The sequence below is a fragment of the Marmota marmota genome, unplaced genomic scaffold (genome assembly GCF_001458135.2).
Source record: "Marmota marmota marmota unplaced genomic scaffold, marMar, whole genome shotgun sequence".
NCBI lineage: Eukaryota > Metazoa > Chordata > Mammalia > Rodentia > Sciuridae > Marmota > Marmota marmota.
In genome coordinates, this window is record NW_025999900.1 from 19912584 (window position 1) to 19919965 (window position 7382).

Here is a 7382-nt window from a genome sequence, read left to right on the forward strand (position 1 = left end):
TAGCATCCACCACAGGAATTCTATCATTAGTGATTAGTAATAATTTTATTCACAATACAAAGAACTATAGACTTATCTCTTGGAGAATGTTTCAAATATTTTGCTACTAAAAATAAAACAGTCATGACTAGTTTGCATATAACTCTTTGAGCAATATTGTATTTGGTGTACAGTATTGGTTTCTAGTAGTGGCATTTTTGAGTTGAAGATTGTGTATGCATATGCATACACACAATTAACAAACCAGACATTCTAAACCCTTAGAATGTGGGGTTGGTATACTGTTTTTTATTTTTTGTTTGTTTTGTTTTGTACTGAGGATTTAACCCAAGCATTTTACCACTGAGTTACGCTTTTCACTTCGAGACAGGGTCTCACTAAGTTCTTAGGAGCTTGTTAAGTTGCTGAGGTTGCCCTCCAACTTGTGATCTTCTAGCCTCAGTCTCCCAAATTGCTCAGATTACAGGCCTGCATCACCATGCCTGGCTCAAAATATTAGTTCATTAAAGACAAACCCCTCCAGGATGAAGAGTATCCATTAGTGGTTGGATGGCCTCTTCAATAAATGGCAACATATATAGAACTAGCAAAGTTATGTAGGTGGTTACTGCGTTCCTCTGCTGTGAACATTCTCTAGTAAGCATAATCCATTAAAATGCTCTTTCCATAACATTACTCTTCCAATTTTCAAGTTTTTCTCCTTTAAAAGCTCCTGATCAATAAGCTATTTGTCATTGCCCAGTTATCTATGTATACCCATGCCATTGATCCCTCCATAAAAAAATATGAATAAATGAGTATGGTAGCATACATCTTCCAACTAGAGGAGTTTACTTTAATCACTTTTAGGGTCAGCTATATGTGTGGCTGTAATGCGGATGACCTTGACTTTGGCAGAGACCTGTTCAAGGTATCCTATTGATGTCATCAGTCTCCTTCTTTAGCCACTCTCTAGTTGGGGCAATTGACATATAATGGCAAGACATTGGTTCAGAAACTTGTGCAACTACATGCCAGAACAGTGTTCAATATATTAATATGCTTGGGCTGCTATAACTAAATACCATAACCCGGGTAGCTTAAACAATGAACATTTATTTCATTGGAAGTCTCTAGGGTACCAGTATGGTCAGAATCTTAGTCCAATTCTCCTTCTCTTTTACCAATGGCCATTTAATCATTGCATCCTCACAACAGTGCACACAGACTAAACAAATATTCTCATGTCTTTTTTTTTAACAGAACTAATCTAGTTCATGCAGGCTAGGTGGATTCTCATGATCTAATTACCTCTCAAAGATCCTAAACCTAATTAACATCATTTTTAGGCCTAGGATTTCATCATATTAATTTTGATGGAAAAGAAACATTCTGTATTAGTTTTCTATCACTACAACAAAATGCATGAGATAATTAATGTATAAAGAAGAATGGATTGAATATAATGACACACACCTGTAATTGCAAAGACTGGGGAGGTCAGGATAAGAGGATGGTAAGTTTGAGGCCAGCCTTAGCAATTTAGCATGACCCTGTCTCAAAACAAAAAAAAAAATAAAATAAAATAAAAATAGGCTAGGGATATTGTTCATTGGCAGAGCACCTAGGTTCAATGCCTAGTCATAGAAAAAATTTAAAAGGCAATGATTTATTTTGGCACATAGGTTCAGAGGTTCCAATTCAAGATCAGGAGAATTCATGGTTTGGGGCCTCTGGTGAACATACAAGATGGCAATAAGGGGAGCACGTGACCTAGCAAAATGCTCACTTTATGGCTAGAAAGCAAAAGAGAAAGTTGGAGAAGAAGGAACCATGTTCTACATTCCCCTCCAACGGCATAACGCCAGTGACCTAAAGATATCTGGGAAAGCCCTACCTTCTAAAGTTCCACAGAACATCCCAGGATCACCACCCAGGTATCTAGACTTTAACACCTAGACTTTTGAGGGTCATTTATCCAAACCATAGCAAGGCCCTCATGAGCTGACCGCTAAAAGTTTCGCATTACAGTATCCAATATTGAAGGCATGATTTTTAGGACCACTTTAAAAAATAATTCTATTATTCTAGGGTCTCCTCTGAAAACAGAACCTGAGAACAGCACTTGCTTGAATGTAGTTTATTTTGAAGAAATGATCCTGATTAATGAGACTGAGGAAAGTAAAACTAGGAGAGAGTATATTGGAACAACCTACTTCTAGTGTATGAGAACCAGCCTGATGATGCTGACTGGAAAAATATAAATAAAAGACATCGACAAATCCAGAAATACAGAGATGCACAGAGAGCCATTTATTGGAGACTTACTGGTAGAAGCACGGTTCTTGACAGCACCAAGAAATTGTTTAGGAAAAAAAGTGACTTCATCCTAATCAAAATGTAACTGATATATTTTAAACTAATATCAAAGAGTCCATTTCAGGCGCCATTGTCTGGTTGTAATATTTCACATACCATTTAATGGTTACACTTATAGTTTGGTAGAAAACTATGCAGAAAAATAAACTGACTAGGGTTGCTCTAGAGCAACTCTAGAGTTGTGGTTATAACTCAGATGTCTGCAGTCATGACAAGGCAAATCCATACAAAGAGAAGACAATTCTGGGACACGTTATTAAGTCAGTCACTACTGTGGAAAACTTTCATCTGATGTGGCCAAGATCTTCTATCATGATTTAAAATTATCCACTCAAGGGGTAGAATCAGAAAATTCTACCCACCATTTCTTTCCCATTAGTGAAGTGTTACCACACAGAGCATACACTTTTCCATTTACAAGTGAATATTGAGTGGATTTCTTCAGGTGTCTCCCACAGGGTTTTTAGATGAACCTGCAGCAAAACACTAGAAGAACAGAGTGGAGATAGGTTGAAACCTGTGTAAAGTTCATTGCCTCAGCAATCGCTGAGGTTAAAGATAAGCTAGGAGGATGAGAGCAGGTGCAAATGAGGTATCCAATACCATCTAAACCACAAAAATGAGGATGCTTAGGTCTCCCTAATGTTTCAGTCTGGCTAAAGTAATTGAATAGGCAGGTTTAAATATAAGTTTGAGTGAAAGTCCAATTGCATGTGAGAAAAAGATAAAAAAAAAAAAAAACAGTTCTTGCCTCAGAATCCCAAACTTTAAATTACAATGTAAATCATTTCAATTCACTCTCTAATAAAACAAAATCTCTCAATTCCCTAGAGCTTAAAGTGGCCTCAATTGCTATTAGCTATTGTCTTAGACTGTGAAATTGGGAGAGTCCATTTTAAGAATCTGTAGGAAAATTTGGAGTATAATTTCTTAAATTAAAAAAAAAATAGTTCAAAGAACTTTCTTCATCATAATATTCTCTTCTGGATAATACAGATCTATGTTTCATAGCTGGGATTATGGAAGCCGAAATTCATTTAGCTGAGAGGAATATTCCCTCAAAAAATTAACTAGTGTAAAATCCTTCTTTTTCTTTCTCTAGTTTTTGTAATGTTCCTAAGTAAATGTTCATTTCTCAGTAAACATTCCTCATTTTCCCATATTAGATTGGGTCCCTTTTAACAATATCATAAGTACATTTCTATTTCCTTATCATCAAATGTAGGTAGTGGATTTTTTAACTAAGTGTATTTGTATTAATATATTTGTATAGTTATATGTACAATTAATTATTCTTATAATTAACTATTTCTCTATTAGAACCCAAGTTTATTAAGGCAGGATTCAGGTATAGCTTTTTTACCATTGTATAACTCAGGACTCAACATGACTGGCAGATATTCCATCTGTGATAAATCTGTGTTGAGTAAACTTTGAAGAAAGTTGTACCTGATTTTAGTGTTTTACAAACTCAATGTGAATCATAGATATGATGAAAAGGAATAGTCTAGGAAAACATGAAAATAGCAGATCTGGAGAGGATTTTCAAAGTACTTAAGGACAATATGAAAGCCTAGGACAGTCATTCTATTAGGATTCATTTGTTTTGAGAATTAAATAACATTTTATATTATAATCAAAAGTCTAGAAGCAAGACATTTTCTTGATGCCCATTTGTCCTCCTCACCTTAGGAAACAAAGAAAGGAAATACTAATATCATAATAATCTTACTTTTTTACATCTATTGTATCTGTATTTTAAGAAGACACAACATAAAATTGTAGTCAATAAAATGATAACAGGAATATTCATATCACTAACATTATCATTTAGGGATAGTACACATTTTAAAAATGTAAAGAACATATATGTATAGGGTATGCTAACATTTTAGTATAAACTAAAATATTTATGAATGAAGACAATATAAGCGTCACTGATGCAAATTGCAGTTAGGATATCTTTGGTCAACTGGCTCTCATATTCTTACCAACACAGTAACCAAGATTCCTTCAGTCTTGTGGCACTACTGCCCCCTGGGACATAGAGTCCTGTGCTGAATATTCTGCTTCCAGATGGGAGACATGTGGGACAGAAAGAATGTGGGAGGTTGCCTGAGAGACCTAGGACTAGAAATGGTGTGTGTCTCTTCTGTCACTATTCTATTGGCCAAAACAAACCATTTCCCCCCACAAGTTCAGGAAGGATAGAGAGAGAAAATGGGTGTAATGGTCACATGACTAGAATTTGTTACAAAAGGATTTTTTAAAATTTGAAAATAAATGAAGGGCTATTTCAAAGTAACAGCTAAAAGTCTATTATGGTGAAAAGAAATTCCACAGAATAAAAAGGAAACACTTTACAGATGAATCAACTGGCATGACTGTCAGCTCACCATTGCTACTTATATTTCAAAGTTTTCTATCCCAACATTCCTTTGAAGACTAGCACAATTTTAAGATACTTTATACTTTCTCATTCAACAAATATAATCTTTTATCAGAAACTTTATTTCTATATTCAAATAGGAAAAAAAAACTCAGTAGAATAACAATATTATTTTGAAATATGTTGCTTTCCAACAAATTTAAGTGAGTTTATTTTAGGATCAAAATACTTTGCTCCCAAAGGGTTATACAAACATAATTTTCAAGCACCTCAAGACTCTGAATCCATTACATGTTTTGGGTCACCAACTCATACATCAAGGTCATATTCATTACTTACAATTTCCATGGTAATGAAATATTGTAACCATTTTGACTTATTAGAGCTTCAAGCATTGTTGAGCAAAATATCAGTGATGACATGACTTTACCTTAAAGTTTACAATACAAAATTTTTGCCTGTGTGACAATCATCAGAAAAATGCAGCACATTAACAAAGAGAGTAAACTTCTAATAGAGACTAGAAACTATAGGCTCTAGAGATTTGGTGGGTAAACTGGAAAAAATCATTAATTCCAATTATTTAAAAGAAGCAAAGTATAAAACTATATATGACAATTATTCAAGTTACAAAAGTTATAGTAAAATATAAAAGAGAAAGACATTATATTATGGCATTAAAAATGACATCCAATACAGAAGTGATCAAGTTATAGTCAAAACATCTCTTATAATAAAAAAATGTGATTAATAGCCTAACTGGAAAAATCTTCCATCTATTAATTTTTCAAGAAAATAGGACAATTTATATGAAGGTTGAAATTTATTGTATCAGATAACCTGTGAAAAATTACCAACTTTTTCAAATTAAATATTATAAAAATTATAGTTAAAATAATTGTGAATTAGAACTGAAAATAGATTGTAATTTATTCTTTGGGGAAAAATAGCAGAAGCAGTGTATCAATTACACAAATCAATTGAAAAAAAAAACTTACCAAACTCCATAGATCACACACATGCTCTAGGTCTTTAATAAAAGTTAAGAATGTGGTATGTCAAGGGAAAGAAAGCAGGGCAGGCAAGACTAGGGAGTCCAAGAGACTTCCTGGGATTCCTGACATGGGATGCACTTCATTTGATCCCTTTTTATTCATTCATTCAGCAAATATTTATTACAGAAATGTAATCAGTTTCTTGGTGCACATCAAAGAAAAAGAAGTAAATATTCCATCAGGGAAAAAAATAACAAAAAATCAATAAAAAAGTAAATTCTATAATATTATAGGATTTTGTTGCAAAGGAAAAAAAAACATGGCATAGAATAACAGAGTGAAGAATAAATAATGCATCTGCACAAAAAAAATACAGTTGCATGATTAAATATGCCAAGGAAAGTGGCTTCCTTGTGGAGATGAAATCTGAGCAATCATTTGAAAACTATTGAGGGAGTTAATCATACAGCTATCCAGGGAAGAGCACTGCAGGAAGATATACCCTGTTTTACAAAGGCCCTACAGTGGGAGCATTACTGTAATGTTCAGAAAATAAGAAGGTCAATGTGACTCCAGTGAGCAAAGGGAGAAGAGAAGAAGAACCAACTAGGAAGGAGATCAGAAATATGACAGGGCTCATGGGGAGACTATTTTAAGAAGAGGACAGGATATCAGGATATTTTATGTCATGATCCATTTGGACTAATATATAACAGAATAGCATAGACGAGGTGACTTGTAAGTAACAGAAACTTATTTCTCACAGTTTTGAAGGCTAGGAAATCCATTATCAGATTTGGAGTGGGGTGAGGACCCATTTCTTGATTATCATTTTGCTCTGTCCTCACAAGGTGGAAAGGCTGATGAAGTAAAATGGATTCCTAAGTGAGGAGTCTACCCTCTTGAGTAGACTCTTGACCTCACCCAGGTCAAGCCTCCAAATTGCATCACAATAGTCCAATGGTTAGATTATCCTTGTGGCTAAAGGAAAGGCTAATGCAACTTAAAACTAGAATGAGACACTGCTATATACCCATCAAAAGAGAATACTGAAAATGTTAAGAGAGGATATAAAACAACTAGAATTGTCATGAACTACCAGTGAGAATTTAAAGTTGTACAACCATTCTGGAAAACTGACAGTTGAACACACACACATACTTCATTTCCACTTCTAATCTATATTATTCAACTAAATGCATAACTACATTTATGATTGTGTATAGAAAAACAATATAGACCTGGCATAACTATGACAGAGTATCTAAAAGAGACCAGCAGACGTCCTATTTACATACTTACATGTCTATGGTTAAACCACTAAGTTATGTTGAAAAGTCCTTAAACCTTGGAAGGTGATTTCTTTGATAATCTCTTCCATAGACAGAAAACCCTGACAGGTCTCTTTTGCAACTATCATATAATAGGCATTACTCAAGGAAAAGAAAGGAAAGTGTACAGTTTTAGTTGTAGTTGATACTTCCCCATTTGCCCTGTTTTCCTATATATAAATTATAGTTTTGCATTTGTGCTTCTTCATTTCCCCCCTTTTTTTCTATACAGAAGTTGTAGCTTTGTATTTGTTAAAGAATCAGATTATTGTTCTTTCTTGTATTTAAATAGTATATAAATAATTAAAC